We start from the raw sequence: 22,563 nt of genomic DNA, 5'->3' as shown, positions 1-22,563 counted from the left end.
CCAAATTTTCTATTATTCTTATATGTAGCAACCATGTCATTCAAGTAAGTTCAGCAAGTAACGGGACACTTTCTATGTTTAGATTGTCAATCAATTTTTTAGGCCAACTACAAGGGGCACCTGATGTATTAAGCTTAAGGCAAAAATCATACTCATACATTGCACCTCTTAATTTTGAATTGTAATACTTTCCTTTTGAAATGTGAATTACTAATAGTCAGGAGCATTTCCAATACTAACTATTTAAGAGCATTTTCAAGAGCCTCTTAAAGCATTTTCAAGAGACTTTTAGTATACTCTCTAAAAATAATATAAATAATTGACTCTTAGTGATTTAAGAGTGACTAAGACATATCATCTCCAACAATACTCTTTATATTCAATCTTTATTTATTATTTTATCATTAAAATTATCAATTGATGTTATATTTACCAATAGTGAAAAGAGAGAGACTTTTTAATAAAAAACTATTAATAAAAAATGAAGTTAGGGGGTACTAAGAGGTGGAGAGAGACTTTCTATTAATAGAGGGGATGAAGAGACTCTTAAGTTAAAATTTGAGGAGGGAGAATGAAAATTCAGCTCCAACAGCCTCTTAGTGGCTGCTCAAATCACTAAGAGACTTTTTTTTTTTTTTGTTTTTTTTGTTGTTGATGGCGACTTTGTTTTCTTTAGGGCTGGTATGGAGGAGGTGTTTTAGATTAGGGATAGTCTTCTATTAGATTCTAGTAAAACGATTAATCTTTACAGTAAATTGTCTTTTTTTTTTTAATAAAATTGTCAAGAGACATCTCTAAGATGATATTTACTCTTTCTTGGTGATCCTTCGTTCTTCCATCCATAGTAATTATCTTGTTGTATTTTTTTTTTGCTTCGTAGCAACAAACAATGTGACTCATTCATTAACTAGAGTCGTTGACTCTCTTTCTGGTCGGTTTGAGTAGGCTTCCACCTTTCCTCTTTTTAATGGGCAGACTCACCATTTGGATTTATTATAATCATTTGTTCTTTTTATTTAAAAAACATCATGTGAAATATAAGATAAAAACATAATCTAATCGTTTCAATTTACTAGATAGAGTTTCTAATTCTGTATTTTAACATATCAAATTTCTAATTTATTTTAGTAGAGCGTTACTCATTTTATTTGTGTTTGAATTTTTTTTTCTACCGTTCGAAATAATTTTTTTATAGTTTCTGTACACTATAAAAGGGCGGCCCGGTCGCATTACGCGTCCCCGCTGAGCGAGGGTCCGGGGAGGGGTCCCACCACAAGGGTGTATTGGGGGCAAGCCTTCCCTTGCCAATTTAATTGGCAAGAGGCCGCTCCTAAGACTCGAACCCGTGACCTCAGGTCACACGGCAACAACGTTTTACCGTTGCGCCAAGGCTCGCCCTCTATATATAAAAAAAAATGTTATTTTTGAACTTCTAGAAATATAAATTTTAAACGTACATAAAATGAATAATACTCTATTAATCGAGTTTTATATTAAAAATTGAATTTTCTAATTATTATAGACTTAATGTGCTAAAAATAAAAACCTAAATGCTTAACATATCAAAGTAAAAAAAAAAAAAACTTAATATAACTAAAATCAAACAAATTGATGAAAAACCTCGTAATGCGTTTTGCCAAAACATAATCCTATTAAATCTAGAAAATTGTGGTTTGCATTTTGGTAGCTCCTAAATCTCATAATTATACCTTTTTAGCATGTACCAGACAAACCCCAAAACTATGTATAGGAAATTGAAGTATGAAGAATGAATGTATTTATGTTCACTCAAACCAAAACTATGCAACCCCAAAATGCCAAATTGAACACACTAACATAATCATGGTTTTTAACACACATTTTAATTATTCCAATACAATGTTTACATTCCCTCCAATTTAGGGCATGGTTTGGTTTGAAGAAAATAGATGAATTCAATGTTTAGTATGATTAAATTTGAAATATTAGGTAAGAATTTGTTTTTTATCAAACAATTATGTTATTTGAATATATATTAAAAAACATTAATGGAAGTTTGGAAACATACACTCGTGAGTTTCGGAACTTTTGAAAAGTCATTCAAACCAATTAGGAAGTTATCAAATTTGATAATATTCAGATTTGCAAATGATGTCAGCATAAGTTAATTTGGGTCAACAATAAAGTTTGCCAAGAAAGATTTAAAATCAAAGAAACACATTAGGTTCTTCGATCTTACTCAGTTTGCTCTTTGGCAATGATGAAAGTTTCGTTGCTAATCTTTTTTTTTTGTTATACTTCCTAACTATAATTTGATTAGAACTCTAAGAACATGAGAATTTCATAGAGCCTATATAACGATATAAAAAGAGTGTTTTTAAGTGTTAGAAAAGTTGTATGAACATTAGTGGCCTTAAAGAGAGAAAAACAAGGAAGTTAGAAAGAGTTGTTGAGAGGAAAGGCTATTGGTGAGTGTGTTTCAATCTTATAGTTTGGATTGTAAAAACTAATACTTGTTGATGTTATATCACAAAACGAGTAGCCAAAATGGATTACATGTGGATCAATGGGTGAACTTTTCCTCAAAAGGCATCACTTCAAGGACACATCCCATTCATAAAGAAGAATCTAATAGATACGTTCATGTTTTTCAAAACACGTCGAAATTTACAGAGTGAGGAAACAAGTCTAAAAGCGCATGAACATGTGGACTGATAAAACATTATCATGTGGAAGCCTACTCAAATATAGGGTAATCTTTTCAATCTCTATAAATAGGCATCTCAAATATCGTACACAATAATTTTTTTTATCACTCTACTATATAGTCAATGTATTAAATCTCAATATATTCACTGTCTTAAGCATCGGAGTAGAGACATCAGACTCAGGTCCCTTCTATGATAGTTTGCTAATCTCATCTCAGGTATCCTAAAGGAACTCTATCAAGCTTACACTTGAGTTTGAAGACATCAAGTGGTACGATGAAAGTCGATCAAACAAAGGTTCATTATGGCCCAAATGACTAGTTTTGTGATCTAGCCCGCCATTCAACCAGTTTTTTATGTTCATACTTCTTCAACTACTCCGGTAAGATTCGACACCTTGTCGATGCAAGTGATAATCTATTGAAACTGTTGCACATCACTCTAGAGTTAGATTAAAAAATTGAGACGTGTTTAGGATCTCTTAATCATGAACAGCATCGTTTCATGGATCAAATTTTGAAGAAGCTTATATATAATATAGAGAGGGCGAGCCTTGACGCAACGGTAAACGTTGTTGTCGCGTGTCCAAGAGGTCACGGGTTCGAGTCTTAGGAGTGGCCTCTTGCCAAATAAACTGGCAGGGAAAGGCTTGCCCCCAGTACACCCTTGTGGTGGGACCCCTTCCCGGACCCTCGCTCAGCGGGGACGCGTAGTGCACCAGACTACCCTTTTTTATATATATAATATAGGTTCTGTCCAAGAATCCATGAATATTGTCCGAGTTGAGCATGCGATGTAGATGGAGGTTACGCGACCGTTTGTACTTTCCCTCAAAAGAGAAATTGGTTAGAAGATCTCAACACGGTATTAATAAGGGGTGATCTAAGGAGAGTAAATCCAGTCCTATACACCGAAGACATCGACACTAACATACATCTCCAAGAAAACCTCATCATCTTGAGGATTCTCGATCTCCTAAGAGACACAAAGGACTTCATCATGATTCTACCGAATCTTTACTTCGACGGTATGAAGAAAATCATCGAAAACCTTCGGGGACAAGATCTATGGATCGAGGGAACCCCAAATTTGATCCAAAATTCAAGACAAATGAGTCAATTACTCTTAAAGATGATGTGTATAACCTCATCCGGAAGGAGCTTCAAAATGTAATGGTTGATGCTGGAATAAATTCTCGAATATTAAAGATTACATATGTTGACATTGTTAGTGTATGCCCAAGTCTCAAGACATTATACATTGACGTTTTTAATAAATAAATGCATTAATATTTCAGTTTATTTATCTTGTGGCAATTATCTGCTAGAGTAACCGAAGTATAGTAATATGTGCATGTTTGGAGAGTTAATGACATGGATAAGTGAAACCGTGTAATAATAGGATACTATATACCGAAGGATGCCTAGTCTCTTGATTTTCCTGTTAATTACATTCAACTACAAACTCTTATGTACTCGAGTTGTGATGGTGTTTCATATATCACAGGCATTGAATGTCAAGCCAGCGGAATAGGAGCTTATGAAAGAGGAAGCGTTGGACAAATCCACAAAATAAGATCACTATATGGAACCTAGTCATAGATGTATCTCATTATAACACTTATTGTGATGTCCTTAGACCGACATTCACTGTGGAGCCTATATGACTTACAATTTACTTTTATTAATCGTCGAATGGGCCTGTAACAAGGTGTCAAAGTATGGGTTTAGTCAAATATGTTCTATGTCATGCTTAGAAACAATGAGTGAATCAATGGGTTATTTCTCTCCCATCGGAGAGATGATCTCATCGGCCACTAAACTGGTGAGAGTGAGAAGTGCACGATAATACTCATATGGGGTTACAGATGCAACTCATTTGATTCTTATCAATTCATCAGGGAATCGAGACTTGCTCAAGGAGCTTACGAGGGTAATTGCTCCATGCCTCAACTGAGCATTGATATTCGCTTATTAGAAACCATAAAAGGTTACTATTAGGCTCTTGTTACTAATATACACGAGATAACTATTCAATCTGGATTAGTATATCAATATGATAAGCCGACCGGAACATAAAGAGAGTATAGACATATTATCCTACCCAAGGTTTATAAATATCAGCATGTGACATGCATTTATGGATCTCTCTCATTTGTTTCATTACTTTCTTTTTAACTTGATTGTTGGAGTGCGTTCAAGGGATCGCTCCCAATATAGGTTAGAAGATTTCGTGAAAATATAATTATTTCACTAAATAAAATCTTCAAATGATATATAATTATTTTAGCCCCGGACATTAAAATTGGGCGGGGGTGGGTATTAGTATCCCCAAACCGCGGGGATCCGCAAAGCGCCCCCGAAAAACCGACCGTAAAATTCCTGTAAAATCCACAAACAAAAAAATGAAATATTATATATATATATATATATATATATATATATATATGATAATTAGTAATTAAATGTGATTAAAAATATAATAAGTATTGCGATAAGTTAATTAATATTATTATCTACATCTACAACAATTTAATTTAGTTTTATTGATGTTCTTGGTATATCACATGTATTTACATATATCAGTACTGAATGCTGAGTTTTTTTATTATATAAGTACTTTAATTTTGTTTTATTGCTACTCTTGGTATATCACATGTATTTAGATATATCAGTGCTGAATGTTGAGTTTTTTTATTATATCAGTACTGATACTGAATGCTAATTTTTTTTTATTATATCAGTACTTTAATTTTGTTTTATTGTTTGCTGTTCTAAAGTTATATTTTATAATTTCATTTTATTGCTGCTCTAAACTGATATTTTATACCAGTAACACGTGGTGAATTTTAAATTTGGGAATTATGTTTTTTAATTTGGAAATTTTTTTAAATTTTATTTGGAGATTTTCCGAAACCCGTTGAGAACCATACGGACGGAAGCCCCCACCGTTTAAAGCAGATCTCTTGCTTCTTGAGGTGCCAAACGCGCCTCATGTGGCCTGTGTATTACACTTGCCAGATGCAGCACATCTAGCACCTCCATGTGCTGCATTCTCTCTTTGGCTTTTCCTCTTTAGATTTCCTGGGTAAAATTTACTGTTTATCACCACAGAAACTAATAAATATATTTTAGATACAACCTTCATAGTAGTTAGTCACTACTCTTTCATCCAAAGTAATAAGTTGCATCTACCAAGAATGCTCTAACTGAATAAAAAAAAGATTCTAACACTTAGATTTTTTTTAATATTAATAAAAACAAACATATATAATAATGATTACCTTATTTGGTGCATGAAATTTTTTTTGAGAAGAGGAAATATGGGGGTGTTTGGTAGCTGCTTTTCGACCTCCTGTTTGCCTTTTCACTTTGAAAAGGAGAGTTTAAGGTGTTTGGTTAGACACCTCATGTTTGCCTTTTGTAGCCGAAAAGTAGCTTTTTATAAAAGCAGGGACTTCCTGCTTTTTGCAACAGCAGCCTTTTCAAACAGCAAACAGCAAACCGTAACAGGAAACAGCAAATAGCAGATAAAACAAACGGACCCATAGTCATATAGACATGTTGAATCCTTGAAAGAAAAGACATTGTCATTAATTAGTGACGATGGGTAGCTAAAGAGTGGTACAATTATGACAAAACGTGACATCTACTAAAATCAATATCTTAATAATTTTACCTTAAATTTGGACAAAGACTTTCAAAGACATTCAAATCCCAACAATGTAAATGTACTATGTTACATAGTATGCTTTAATTCCACTTCTTAGTGTTTGAGTAATAATAGGTGCATACTTTTCATGATTGTGCATTGCTCCCATTTCTACTTCTTATGATAACTTGTGAATTATTTTGATGGAGAAAAGATTTTCTTCGATTTTTCTTCTCACCATGAAATTGGATTTATTTATTTATTTTTGAAAGCTGAAATTGGAATTATTCATCTTTTGCAGAAATATATCATGACTATATATTCATATGGCAACGCCTAGAGGATAGAGTGATGCAATGTATAGGCATCTAATAATGACATTGGCTTGGTCCTTGATGCATTATAAACTCGATGAATTTGTCCATAAAAGTAGATGGACTCTCTGAATTTTATTAATGTTTTGATATCTTATCGATTTTCCTTCACTAGATTATGTCATTGTGAGGTGCCATTGTGTTTAGCCGGGGCACTCCAATGCCTAAATCAGTAATATTCTAGAGAGAATAAACTGTAATCACAAAGTAGGGTTTTAGAATAATGTTTGAATGTACCTTCAACCCCCTGTGTTGGGGGTATTTATACAGGGTTTAGTAACAACCGTAATTGCTCCCTTTATTGCCTTTAAATGATGTTTAATGCTAGTTTCTTTATGTCAGGCCGTTAGCATCTTTATAGAAACATTAATGCTTATTAATGTTAGAGATTCCCTTATTAACGGTTTATCGACTCCTTAGGCGGATCCTTGTGTAACGTTACATCTTCCTGGCACCGTGATGGTGGTGGCATACCTCTTTGAACGGATCTTTTAACCACCAGGTCATTTATTACTAACATCCGTTGAATGCTCCATTAAGGCAAACCCCTGCGGACATCAAAAGCTCTTTTATCCTTTTTATTCCCTCTGTTTTATGGATATTTATAGTTTGGCCCCAAGGATAACATTTTGGATGTTATGTTGAGCGATTTCCGCAAGTGCACGGTTTCGCTTGTAGTAATAAAAATATCGATCCCACAGAGATACATTTTTTAATGAAAAACTTATTTTTGAATTATTAATTTCGAACTTGTTAGATTTATTAAATGTAAATAAAAAGTGAAAATTGTTTAATTGAATTTAGGAAATTTGTTTAATTGAATTTGTAAACTTTGAGTATTTGAAAATGCAGGAATAAGATTTTATAGTTAGAATAAATCGATTGTTAGAAATGTCTTCTGATTTAGGGATGAATTTTACGAAACAGGAACGCTTAGTTCTTTTTAGAAAAGATAATTAAATGTATTCATTTACATTAAGCAAAGAAATCAACTTTAAACTTTGTACATTATGAAAATGTAATATCATAAGCTCCTTCAATGTATTGGGCTTTGAACTGCTTTCGATCTTAATCCAAAGTATCGTGCCCTAATCAACCTGGTACTAATCTTTAACATTAAAAGTACCAACTTGTTTAGGTTGTTCAACAAAGTTTCCTTGTAATGATTTTGAATTTAACTACGTTTTAATGAAAACACCAGAACTCACTTTAGTGGATTGGTTACCATAAGTGCTACTTAAAAATGAATTGAAGAGAACCAACTTTATTAGATGAAATATAAATTGAAACAAGTTTACAGAGAACAGAAAGCATGGAAACTTTTGACGATTGCAAGTGAAAGGTTGTCAATTCTTCCCTTGGGCTTCGTTAGAGTTTGTCAGACTCCGGGGCGGATCCTCTACTCAATCTTCTCGTTGTATCTTCGTTATAGGGATGCGGACGGCCTCTACCAAAATGTAAACTAATAAGACTGAATCTAAACGCTACTGTGTTTGTAATTATACTATAAACAATGTGTGTACATCATATTGCTTTTTACAGAATCGAACTTCTAACTTTCGAAATGTTTTACTTAGAACTTAGACATAAGTTCTACGCTCTGATTCTATATCTATATTATAACATTTCATATCAACCCTTTCTCTCCATATCAACTCTTTATTTATAGGTGTTGAATGGTTGTGTTTGAAGTGATGTGTTCCTTAGTTTAGAGTCGTGTCCGTTGTGAAAGGACGTCTTTATCCACTTGAACGAACGCGTTTCTTGGATTTTCAACATGTGTAAAATGCTCTTTGTAAATTTTTTGCACTTACCGAGGATGGTAATCCGCGGCCGTGAATGACGTAGCACTGAGCTGAGCGACGGACGAAGGGGAGAAATAGTTAAACCACGTGTGTCGCGGCCGCGGGTTGAGGATCCACTGTCGCAGCCCGGCAGGTTTTCTTACTTCTTGCTTTCGTTCGTGTCCTCGACTTGGCGCTTTCGATTTACGTCGTCTTTGACTCCTTTTGTAGGGTTTTTCTTCTGTTTTTGATCCTTTTTCGTTCCTATTTGGATTTTACCAAATATTCAGGCACCTTGCAAGAAAGAAAGATATTCGAAAGTAAAAGTAATCTAAACAGATATAAATAACATGAATTCGTAATAAAAATGATATAAATATTAATGATATTTTAGGTATATTTTGGGCTTAACAAATCTCCACACTTAATCTTTTGCTAGTCCCGAGCAAAATTTCACTGAACTTATTCCTTAACTAATCTCTTTATGAAAATAAAACATATATCTTTGTGTTTACCTTTTAAATTAGTTAAGCCGAAAAGACTAACTTCGCATGGCAAATTTATACGCAAAATATCAAACTAACTTAGTATAAATACGATATATCATTCGTCTTGTATTTCAATTTTTAAATTGAAGTATTCGGGACGATGTAAGCACGCACGTTATTGAGTCTTTCATCTCAAGGCATTTCAAAGCACCAAATTTCCTTTCCCAAACTTGAATTATTAAGTTTTAATTTATTTGCTTAGTTACGCCCGTGATAAGGGTGGTCTCGACCGTAACTTTATATGCATTTGTTTTGTGTTCGCTTAAGAGGTACCGACCATGCCATGGGTGGACGCAATCGTTACTTTAAACTTTAAACACGCTTAATTTTTCTAATTTAAACGTTCCTTTCATACCTCGATTGTGATAAGGGTGGTCGCAACTGTGGCCAAAAGTACGCTTCACTTATTTATTTCTTCCCTTTCATACCTCGACTGTGATAAGGTTGGTCTCAATCGTGGCCAAAAGTTAAGAATACGATTTATTGATTAATTAATATGAATTGGGAAAAAGAAAATTAGCACATTCATCCTATATTGACTTAAAATTCAACATGTATTATGGCTATAGTTTCCTTAAAAACTTCAATTGGTGTTAATGTAAGACAAAATTAAAACCGAGCTAAAAAATTGTTAGTTCAATTTAGTGCCTATAAACCTAATTGAAAATTTAAAATAAGATTTATTGTATCATGAATTTCATGATATGAAATAGAGATTCAAAATAAAGAATTTATTACTTAAATACATTCACTCGAGACAATTTTTACTTAAAATCGTGTCGAAGATTTGTGAAAAATTTAAAAAATATTACCCTTATAGAAATATATTATTTCTATCGATAATGATAACCTAAAAATAATTTAAATAATTTGTGTTGCAATATAAGTTGCATTTGCATAAAAGAATGTTGCATTTAAAATTATTCTTATTCGTTGCATTTATTCGTACTAAAAATGATATATGCAATATCTCCTCCCACACTTAAATTGGACCATGTCCTCATTGGTGCAAAAATTGATAAAACACGAAAAATGGTACGAAATAAGATATAGATATATGAAATTAAAGCATCCAACATAAGATATTAAAATTGAAAATTGTACCCAACTGAAAAAGTAAAGCAATATAAGAGATAAAATAATTAAGAAGAGATAAGATAAAACTTTTTCTTGTGAAGATGAATCCGGTGGAGATAGTGTGGTCACTACGCCTCGATGATGGAAAAATGATAATAACTGGCGTCGGGTTGACGTGTGTTCATTCCTTAAACTACTAAGGTTGGAATCCACCGAGGTAATTCATGAACACAAGTCTGGAAAGTTTGTACCAATATTATCTGATCATAAATTCATGTGCCGGTTCTGCTCATTCATTTGGTTGAAATTTTATTGAAAATTAACGCAATCACCAACAAAGTGGTGCTCTTCCACAACATGCCATTTGTGCTTTGCTTCCTCTATATTGTCATCATCATAATGCAGATCGTTATCCCCACCAAAATGGGTCTGCTCATTACCATCCTCTTTAATACGAATCGCTTCATCCCCAATGCTACCCTTCTTATGTTTAGGCATGGTGTGGAAAACTGTGAAAGGTGTGGTTGGGAAAGAAGTATATTGGGTAGGTAAAAATTTGGTAAAAGTAAAGGTAATGTGGTGTGGATTTAATTGTACGGGGAAGAGTATGGAGTGTGTAATTGGGTAAAATGGAAGGTGATGTTAGGTTTGTGTAAGGGATAGGTACATATAGGGGTGAAATATAGGTGTTTAGGAGTTATTGAAGGAATAGGAAAAAGTTGAAAAATTGTGCAAAATCACATCCTAATTCCGTCCTATAGATCGTGTGTCGTGACCGAGATTCATGACTCGCGATCGCTGAAACACGCGAATAAAACTCTGTTTGTGCAATTTTTTGAGTAAATATGTCCTATAAATGAAAACATGTAGACCTGAAACTTAAAAACATAAATGAAAACTGTTGAACTACGCTTCGAACGATCAATCAACCACACAGAGAAACAAAGTACACAAAGATCACAGATTGGATCTTGAAACAACAATCAAAAGAATACACACAGAATTTACCCTGGTTCGGCTTAACTGCCTACATCCAGCAACTTCACTAATCAATGGAGATTACAACAAGATTGAAACAGTTTCTCCTTTTCCAGAAACTCTCGTGTTTTCCCAATCCCCAATTCAGATTATCACAGTGTACACTTATGACTTAGTCTAAGAATCTCTCGTGTGAAACTACTTCCCAACCCAGACCTTTTATAGCCTTTACAAAGTTGTGAAAATACCCAAAATATCCTTACTCAAAAATGTACAAACTCAGCAAGACCTACTGACCAGTGGTAACACAGCAAGACCATGTTGACCTGTATTATCACCTCAGTACCATGCTGACCACAGCCATGCTGACTTGATAACTCAGCATTCCGACTTCTTGATTTTACTCTTACTGACGGGTTGACTTACAATTACGCTGACTTGTTGACTCAGCATCATCATCAGCAAGTGATAGAAAACAACGACTTACAATCTCCACCTTGTCTTTCTATTCACTCCATCAACTAGTGAAGAACATACACTCAAGGACCACTGACCATCCTAACCAGTTTCAAGCAATGTTCAAATTTATTACTTGAAACAGATTTGGTCAGCATGTCGGCTGGGTTATCCTCAGTTCCCACTTTCACCACCTGAACAGTACCAGTGCTAATCACATCCCTGACGAAATGCATTCTCACATCTATGTGTTTGGATTGCTCGTGAAAAACTTGATGTTTTGACAGATGTATAGCTCCTTGACTATCACAGTAAATCTTCAAACCATCAATCTGTGTCACTCCAAGTTCCGTTAAGACTCCTCTCAGCCATATAGCTTCTTTTACTGCCTCTGTAACAGCAATAAACTCAGCTTCGGTTGTTGACAAAGTCACAACTGACTGTAGACTTGCCCTCCAACTTATTGCAGTTCCAAACACAGTGAATACGTACCCGGTTTGGGATTTTCTGGTGTCAATGCTACCAGCATAATCAGAATCAACAAAACCTGCTACATCATCCACTAGGGCTTCAACTCCACCATAACTCAAACCTTTACTCAGTGAGCCTTTGACATACCTCAGCACCCACTTCACCGCTGACCAATGAGCTCTTCCTGGATTTTCCATGAACCTGCTGATGAGACTCACAGCATGAGCCAAATCTGGACGTGTACAGACCATCGCATACATTAGACAGCCTACAACACTCGAATATGGCACCCTCTCCATGTCTTCCTTTTCCTCATCAGTTTGAGGACTTTGCTTACTGCTCAGCTTGAAGTGACTTGCAAGTGGAGTGAGAACGGCCTTTGAATTCGTCATACCAAAACGTTCTAACACCTTGCTCAGATAAACTGACTGACTTAGGAATAGCTTCTTTCTTCCTTTGTCTCGAGAAATTTGCATCCCTAAAATTTTTCGTGCTGACCCGAGATCCTTCATCTCAAACCGTGTGTTTAGTTGTGCCTTTAACTGATTTATGGCTGCTTTGTTTTGACAAGCTATAAGCATGTCATCAACATATAACAAGAGATAAATCTTAGAGCCATCACTAAGGTCTCTACTATACACACACCAGTCATAACTAGACCTATGAAAGTCCTGACTTATCATAAACTCATCGAACTTCATGTACCACTGTCTAGGGGACTGTTTCAGACCATATAGAGACTTCTTAAGCAAACATACTCGCTGGTCTTTATCTCCTATTTCAAAACCCTCTGGTTGTTGCATATATATGACCTCATCCAGGTTTCCATGAAGAAAAGCTGTTTTGACATCTAACTGTTCTAATTCTAGATCAAAACGAGCTACAAGAGAGAGAATAATCCTGATAGACCTATGTTTAACAACCGGTGAATAGATTTCATTAAAGTCTATACCTTCCTGCTGAGTAAACCCTTTGGCCACCAACCTAGCTTTAAACCTAGGTTCCTCTACACCAGGTATCCCTTCCTTTCTTTTAAACACCCACCTTGAACCGACCAACTTCTTATCAAAAGGTTTATCTACCAAAATCCAAGTTTCATTTTTATGAAGGGATTTTATCTCATCCTTCATAGCGTTAAGCCACTGTTCCTTGTCAACCGAATTCACAGCTTCCCTATAGGTTACAGGTTCAGACTCTTGTACTTCCTTAGCAACACTAAATGCATAAGCTACAAGGTCCTCAAAACCATATCTAACCGAGGCCCTAGGGACTCTTCTTTCACGGTCTCTAATAAGTCTATAGCTTTGACTGGACTCAGTATCATTACCATCACTGACTTCTTGCTCGGTTTTACGGGTGTTTTCACTATTTTCTTCAAGCTCCACCTCATTCTTAACACTCTCAAGGTTTTGAATGGACTTAGGACTACTCGGTTCTAACTGAGTTTTTTCTTGGTTTTTCCGATAAGGAAAATCCATCTCATTGAACACAACATTTCTGCTAACTATGGATTTCTTATAACCAGATTCTAGGCACCATAACTTATAGCCCTTGACTCCTATAGGGTAGCCTATAAAAACACATCTTAGAGCCTGAGGTTCTAATTTTCCCTGTCTAACGTGTGCAAAAGCTGAACAACCAAACACTCTAAGTTTTTCATAATCCTCTGGGTAATCAGACCACATTTGCATAGGTGTTTTAAAACCTATAGCAGATGATGGGCACCTATTGATTAGGTAACACGCAGTTTGCACTGCTTCAGCCCAGAAAGACTTTGGGAGACTAGATTGGATTAACATGCACCTAACTCTTTCTAGGATAGTCCTATTATACCTCTCTGCTAGGCCATTCTGCTGTGGAGTTCCAGGAACGGTATGATGTTTGGTTATACCTGACTTCTTGCACAAAGTGATGAAATCTTTGTCAAGAAACTCCAAACCATTGTCGGTTCTCAACCTTTTGATTTTCTTTCCTGTTTGGTTTTCCACTAACACTTTCCAATCCTTGAACGTTTGCAAAGCCTCATTCTTATGAGCTAGAATATAAACCCATACTCTTCTAGAGTAATCATCAATAAGAGTCATAAAATAGGTCCTCCCACCATGAGACTTAGTTCTTGTTGGCCCCCATAGGTCAGAGTGAATGTACTCAAGAATGTCCTGGGTTCTATGTATTGCTGACTTAGGAAACTTGACTTTACTAGACTTCCCTAAGACACAGTTCTCACAGAAATCTATCTTTCCTATGTGATCTTTACCAAGACAACCCTGCTTCCTGTAAACCAACTTCACTCACGTGACCTAGTCTAAGGTGCCAAAGATTGGTTCTATCAGTTTTAGACTCGGTGAGATTTGCGGTAGAGACTAACACAGTACTACCTAGGAGTGTGTATAGGCCATTACTCATGGTACCTTTCATAACAACTAAAGGTCCTCTAGATATCCTTATGATACCCCCTTCGGCTCTATAATTATATCCTTGTTTATCAAGCGTACCCAAAGAAATTAAATTTCTTTTCAGTTCTGGCACATACCTCACACCGGTCATAATCCTTTCTTGACCATCGAACATCTTCAGCCTAATGGAGCCTTGACCCAGTACCTTGCACAACTTGTTGTTGCCTAGAAGAACCCTCCCACCTTTCTCTTGAAAGTCTTCGAACCACGTCCTGTTGGGAGTCATATGGAACGTACATCCGCTGTCCAAGATCCAGTCAGTGTTTGGATCTTTATCAGTGACAGCAAGGACCTCAGCGCTCTCATAACCTTCTTCTACCACAGCGGCTTCGCCTTGATCTTTAGGCTGACCTAGACTCTTGTTCCTCTCAGGACAGTTTTTCCTGAAATGTCCTTCCTTATGGCAGTGAAAACACTTGTAGACCTTGCCTTCTTTATTGCTTGAGGATGTAGTTTTGGACTTTTCCCGTTCTTGTTCTTTGGCTTGTGAGAGTCCTTTTTCTCAAACCTTCCACGAACAAACAATCCTTCTGCAGCTTCAGTGTTGGTGTTGGCCTCAATCTGTTTTGACTTTAGCGCCATCAGAACTTCTTCCAGACTTAGTGTTTCTCTAGCGTACTTCATGGTTTCAACAAAATGACTGAAAGACTGGGGTAAAGAATTCAAGATCATTATGGCCTGATCTTCATCTTCAATCTTTACCTCTATGTTCTCTAGGTCAATTATGATCTTTGAGAAATCATCAAGATAGTCTTCAACTGGCTTGTCCTCGTTCATCTTGAAGCCGAAAAGCTTTCCCTTAAGATAAACCCGATTGGTGAGTGTCTTCGTCATGTACAACTGTTCAAGCTTGAGCCAAACCCCAGCAGCTGAGGTTTCCTTCGAAACTTCTCTTAGCACTTTATCGCCAAGATACAGGACGATCTTACTGTAAGCCAATTCAAGAAGATCTTCTTTCTCCTCCTTCGTCATTGTCGCCGGAAATTCCTTCTCGCCTTTCAGAGCCTTCGCAACCTTCATTTGAACCAAGATTGCCTTCATCCTCTGTCTCCATAGAGCAAAATCTCCCTTACCATTGAAACGCTCGATCTCGGTCTTTGTAAAACCCATTGCTCTGTTCTTGATTAGCTCTGATACCAATTGTTGAACTACGCTTCGAACGATCAATCAACCACACAGAGAAACAAAGTACACAAAGATCACAGATTGGATCTTGAAACAACAATCAAAAGAATACACACAGAATTTACCCTGGTTCGGCTTAACTGCCTACATCCAGCAACTTCACTAATCAATGGAGATTACAACAAGATTGAAACAGTTTCTCCTTTTCCAGAAACTCTCGTGTTTTCCCAATCCCCAATTCAGATTATCACAGTGTACACTTATGACTTAGTCTAAGAATCTCTCGTGTGAAACTACTTCCCAACCCAGACCTTTTATAGCCTTTACAAAGTTGTGAAAATACCCAAAATATCCTTACTCAAAAATGTACAAACTCAGCAAGACCTACTGACCAGTGGTAACACAGCAAGACCATGTTGACCTGTATTATCACCTCAGTACCATGCTGACTTGATAACTCAGAATTCCGACTTCTTGATTTTACTCTTGCTGACGGGTTGACTTACAATTACGCTGACTTGTTGACTCAGCATCATCATCAGCAAGTGATAGAAAACAACGACTTACAAAAACATTAAATTGAAGGTAAACCAAAGGTTTATCCTTATTAATGGGAAAATAACAAATGATATAATTAAGTCAATTAAGATAAGAATAAAAGTTATGAAGTAAAATGAAGGAAGCAGTAAGGTTCACTTAATCATATAAGTTAAATGAATCGACATATTTAATGATTCGAAACTGAGTCATGTACTTAATAATGTCACATGTAATAGTTACAGAGATATCAAATATAAACTGAGAATTATCGTGAAGTGTGTTAGTATACTGATCGATTAATTATCACTGATAAAATTTGAACAGACATAAAATCATTATTCAGACGAAATAATAAAAAGAATTGATTTATTAGAAATGCATGAACAAATAAAGTAAAACATCAAACATGAATTCAATTATAAACAAACAAACCTATTTACATATTGTGTGAAAACAAAATACCATACAAACCTATTTCTTAGATGGTGTGTGTTTAGAAGTCATGTTGTTTGGAAATGGGTAAGGAAGCAAAGGTCTCTGAACTTAGTTTCTGGTTTGATGAAGATGAAAGAATATCAGAGAGGTATTCTGACAGAGATGAAAAGAATGTAACAGTACTTCAATCCTTTATAACTTATTTATAAAATCCTAGGATGAAATGAGGTATTGTTGTGAAGTGAAAAGGTATTTAATCAGACCTCCTGAAGATTGAAGAAACTCAATTTTTCGTTTCTGAAAAGTTGTGTCTGCAGGAAAAGAAAAACGCAGGTCTGAGTCTGCAAGAATTTATCGTGTCGCGACCGAGGATACTGAGCCGCGGTCGCGGCACGCTAAATTTAAAAATTTTTGTGTGATTTTTTTTCCGCTGAAGTTACAGAGAATTCTGATCCTCGGCCGAGGATTTCAATCCCCGGTAAGTTCAGAAATTTTTTTGTTTTCTCTTCCTTTCCCTTGAAATTTTAAAATTCTGAAGTCTCAACTGAGGATTCCAAATCCTCTGTAAGTTCAGAAAAATCCTTACCTTTTTAAGAATTCTAAATATGTGAATTCTCAACTGAGAATTCCAAATTCTCAACTGAGAATCACTAAATTTCTTCTATTTCATATTAAATACCTAGAATTTAATTAAATTATGACTTGAACATATTTTCATGTATCTAAAATCTAATATAAAGTCTATTAACAATGAAAAATCATAAAATTGGAATGTGTAAAAATTAAAAATCATTAAAAACATATTAAAAACAAACAAAATGAAAAATAAAATAAAAGTAAAATTGGAATAAATCTGAATGAATTAATCGTCAGAAAAATACGTTACGAACGCAATTTCCTCGTTTGAAAAATTTTCGTAATAGATTTTACATCTGTTACCGTTAACTTTAAAACGAACTCCGTCAGGTCCTTCAATTTCTAAAGTTCCATAATCAAATACATTGAGAACCAAATATGGTCCAGTCCATCTGGACCTAAGTTTTCCTGGAAATAAACGAAGTCGTGAATTAAATAACAGCACCTTATCCCCAACATTAAATTGTTTGACCTTAATCTTGGCATCGTGCCATTTTTTCACTTTTTCTTTATAAATCTTCGCATTTTCATAAGATAGATGACGTAACTCAACTAACTCATTTAAGTCGAGTAAACGTTTCTTTCCTACTTGTTGTAAATCAAAATTAAGTTTTCTAATAGCCCAATAGGCTTTATGTTCTAATTCTACTGGTAAATGACATGCTTTTCCATATACCAAACGATATGGAGTCATTCCTATTGGTGACTTAAATGCAGTACGGTATGCCCATATCGCATTATTGAGTTTTTTAGACCAATCTTTTCTTGATGACGAAACTGTTTTCTCTAGAATCCATTTGAGTTCTCTATTCGAGATCTCCGCCTGACCATTTGATTGAGGATGGTATGGCGTTGACACACGGTGACGTACTCCATATTTCCTCAGAAGTGTATCAAAATTTCGGTTTATGAAATGGGTACCGCCATCACTAACAATGACTCTAGGACAACCAAATCTATAAAATAAATCTTTAAGAAAACCAGTAACAACTCTAGAATCGTTCGTCGGGGTCGCAATTGCTTCAACCCACTTCGAAACATAATCTACGGCTACTAAAATATAAGTTTTACCATTAGAGGGCGGAAAAGGTCCCATGAAATCTATTCCCCACATGTCAAAGATTTCAACTTCCAATATGTTCGTGAGGGGCATCTCATCTTTTCTACTTAAATTTCCTGTTCTTTGGCATTTATCACAACGCGTAATAAATAAACGAACGTCTTTAAACATCGTAGGCCAAAAGAATCCACATTCATATATTCTGGCCACTGTCTTGCTAGTGCCGTTATGCCCTCCATATGAACTAGAGTGGCATTCCGATATTATAGACTCATATTCATTTTCGCTAACACATCTTCTAATTATCCCATCACCACATGTCCTAAACAAGAAAGGATCTTCCCAAAAGTACTGTTTAATATCAGAAAAGAATTTCTTCTTTTGGTTGAAATTTAATCCTTCTGGAACAACATTGGCTGCGAGATAATTAGCTATATCCGCATACCATGGGGATATGACATTTTTAATCTGATAGAGATGTTCATCAGGGAAATCATCTCGTATACCGATAGTCCCTCCTATCGGACCGTTTTCATCTTCGAGCCTTGATAGATGATCGGCGACAAGGTTTTCTACTCCCTTTTTGTCTCTAATTTCTATATCAAATTCTTGTAACAACAAAACCCATCTAATCAGACGTGGTTTTGCATCTTTCTTAGCAAATAAATAACGTAAAGCTGCGTGATCTGTATAAATAATAACTTTAGATCCTAACAAGTATGACCTAAACTTATCACATGCAAATACTACGGCTAACATTTTTTTTTTCTGTTGTTGTGTAATTTAACTGTGCACCGGACAATGTGTGACTCGCATAATATATATGACATGTAATCTTTTATCCTTTCTTTGACCTAAAACACATCCTACAGCTAGGTCACTTGCATCACACATGATTTCAAAAGGCAAATCCCAATCGGGTTTAGCAATTATGGGTGCACTAACTAAGGCTGTTTTCAATGTTTCGAAAGCTTTAATACAATCTTCATTAAAGTCGAAGGTTGAATCCTTCATAAGCAAATTAGTAAGTGGTTTGGAAATCACAGAAAAGTTTTTTATAAATCTTCTGTAAAAACCTGCATGTCCTAGAAATGATCTTACTCCCTTAACAGTAGTTGGCGGGGGCAATTTTTCTATCACTGAAGTTTTCGCTCTATCCACTTCTAATCCTTTTTCAGATATTTTATGACCTAAAACAATTCCTTCGTCGACCATGAAATGACATTTTTCCCAATTTAATACTAAATTCGTTTCTTCGCATTTAGAAAGAACTCTATCTAAGTTTTTTAAACATGCATCAAAAGAATCTCCATAAACTGAAAAATCATCCATAAATACTTCCATGATATCTTCGATGAAATCATTAAAAATTGCAGTCATACAACGTTGAAATGTTGCTGGTGCATTACATAGACCAAAAGGCATTCTCCTATATGCAAATGTGCCATAAGGACACGTGAAGGTTGTTTTATCTTGGTCATCCGGGTAAATATATATTTGAAAGAATCCGGAATAACCGTCTAGAAAACAATAAAAGGCATGACCGGCTATCCTTTCGATCATTTGATCAATGAAAGGTAAAGGAAAATGATCTTTCCTAGTTGCCTTATTTAGGTTCCTATAATCTATACAAACCCTCCAACCGGTGGTGGTTCGCGTTGGTATTAATTCACCTTCATCATTCCTTACTACAGTTATGCCTCCCTTTTTTGGTACACAATGGATTGGACTAACCCATTCACTATCCGAAATAGGATAAATGATTCCATTGTCTAAAAGTTTAGTAATCTCATTTTTTACTACTTCTTTCATATTCGGATTTAAGCGTCTTTGTCTATCCGCTTTAGGTGGCTTATCTTCTTCTAAGTGAATCCTATGCATTACAATACTAGGATTAATTCCTTTTAAGTCTGAAATCTGTCATCCCATACTTCCTATTCTATTTCTAACAACTTCTTTCAATTTTTCTTCTTGATTTCGGTTAATTTGTTAGAGATGATTATAGGTAGAGTATCACTTCCGCCTAGGAAAGTGTACCTCAAATGGTTTGGTAATTCTTTAAGTTCTAATTTAGGTGGAACTACTACTGAAGGCGGAACTGGTCCATCTTCTCGAATCAAAGGCTCTGGGTCCTTATCTTCCAATTCTTCACCCATTATAGGTTCTATTATTTCTTCTCTTTGAATAATGTCGTTAATACATTCTTCAACTAGATCAAGTTTCATACAAGCGAAATCCTCCATAGGATATTTCATTGCTCGATTTATGTCAAATTCGATCTTATCGTCTCCTATCCTTAAAACTACTTTTTCTTCTGACACATCGACTAGAGCACGTCCCGTGTTCATGAACGGTCTACCAAAGATTAGCGGACAATTAGCATCATAAGCAAAATCTAAGATAACAAAATCAGTAGGAAAAATAAATTTGTCAACTTTTACTAAAACGTCCTCAATTATACCATATGGTCTTTTAGTGGATTGATCCGCTAATTGCAAAACCATATTAGTACGTTTGATGTCTTCTTCTAAACCTAATTTATCAAAAAGAGACAATGGCATCAAGTTTATACTAGCTCCTAAATCACAAAGACAACTTGGGAATTCAATATCTCCCAATTTACACGGAATGGTAAAGCATCCGGGATCTTTGAGTTTAGTAGGTAATTTGCTTGATACTATCGAACTACAATCTTCAGTAAGTGAAATGGATGAAATTCCTTCCCAACTAATTTTTTTTGAAATTAAGTCTTTCAAAAACTTTCCATAATTAGGAATTTGCGTAATTGCATCCATAAATGTTAAATTTATATGCAAATTTTTAAGTTTATCTAAAAACGATAAAAAGTTGTTTATCATGGTCCTTATTTCGGACCTTGTGTGGAAAAGGTGGTTTTGGTACAAAAGGTTTCGTACCAAAATCAATTTGTGCATCTTTTTGTTTTAATGTATGTTCTTTGGAATTTTGTAAATCAGTTCCAGGTAAAGTTGAATCTCCGGGTATTTCCGGATCTGAGTAGTTTTTCCCTGAACGAAGAGTGATAGCCTTTACATGCTCTTTCGGATTTCCTTCCGTTTGGCTGGAAAGACTTCCCTCTTTGCGGGATGGAATTGATTTAGCAAGTTGTCCAATTTGAACCTCCAAATTATGGATGCTAGATGATTGGTTTTGAATAAGCTGATCTTGATTACTTATTTTTCCATTCATAGCATCTATAAATTTGTCGATTTTTGAAGATAAAGTGCTAATCGTATCTCTTGATTGATTTTGAAAGTTATTATTACGATATTGATTAGCACTTGCATTATTATTATTATTATCTCTCCAGTTAATGTTAGGATGATCTCTCCATCCAGGATTATAAGTATTAGAATAGGGATTATTAGTTTGGACAAAATTTACCTGTTCTATTACATCCATACCTTCGTAATCAATATCTATCTGGATCGGAGTACCATTAGGATCGCACGGTGCCATAAACCTATCAAATTTGTGCGATAAGGCAGAAACTTGGGCTTGTAACATCGCAACTGGATCAAGATTCATTATACCTTTAACCGATGATGTACCTGAGGGTGACGGTTTCGCCATTGGTATATGTCCACGCTCTGCGGGCCATATACTGCTGTTGATTGCCATTTCCTCCAAAAGTTCTCTTGCTTGGGTGGATGTCTTCTTCATAAATAACCCTCCAGACATAGCATCTAATGACCCTCTAGTCGTAGGATTTAATCCACTATAGAATGTTTGCATTAAAAGAGCATCTAGCAATGAGTGGTGTGGGCATAAACGTTGAAGTTCTTTAAAACGTTCCCAAGCCTCATAAAGAGTTTCATTGTCACTTTGAGAAAAAGATGTCAACTCTTTTATGATTCTTGCGGTTTTTGCTAAAGGAAAATATTTCAATAAAAATGCTTGGGCAAGTTGGTCCCAAGTTTCAAATGTTGCGGCCGGCATAGAAGTTAACCATTCTTTGGCTCGATCCTTAAGAGTAAAAGGAAAAAGGCGAAGTTTGATTGCTTCGGCTGGCACATCGCTAATTTTAAAAGTGTCACAAATTTCTAAGAAATTTGTCAAATGGGTATTAGGATTTTCGTGAGGTAGCCCATAAAACGTTACGTTATTTTCCAACATATTAAGCAAAGCAGGCTTAATTTCAAATTGGTTTGCGTTTATACGGGGTCTAACTACACTATTAGTTACACCGGCCATTCCTGGCCTAGCGTACTCCATAAGTGTTGCCATATTTTCTGGCTGGACTAATTTGGTTTTTAAAGAGGGTTTT

General features: G+C 35.4%; 1 non-coding gene across 1 annotated transcript; it reads left to right on the top strand.

Annotated features, from left to right (window-relative positions):
* Positions 1-22,047: 22,047 nt before the first annotated feature.
* LOC136225192 (small nucleolar RNA R71) lies at positions 22,048-22,154 on the top strand. The gene has a single exon (XR_010686922.1). It is a non-coding gene; the product is annotated as a small nucleolar RNA R71 (small nucleolar RNA).
* The last annotated feature ends 409 nt before the right edge of the window (positions 22,155-22,563 follow it).

Source organism: Euphorbia lathyris, chromosome 3, assembly GCF_963576675.1.
Source record: "Euphorbia lathyris chromosome 3, ddEupLath1.1, whole genome shotgun sequence".
In the NCBI taxonomy this organism is placed as follows: domain Eukaryota; kingdom Viridiplantae; phylum Streptophyta; class Magnoliopsida; order Malpighiales; family Euphorbiaceae; genus Euphorbia; species Euphorbia lathyris.
Note: the sequence above shows the minus strand (reverse complement) of the source record. Positions and strands in the feature narration are given on the sequence as shown.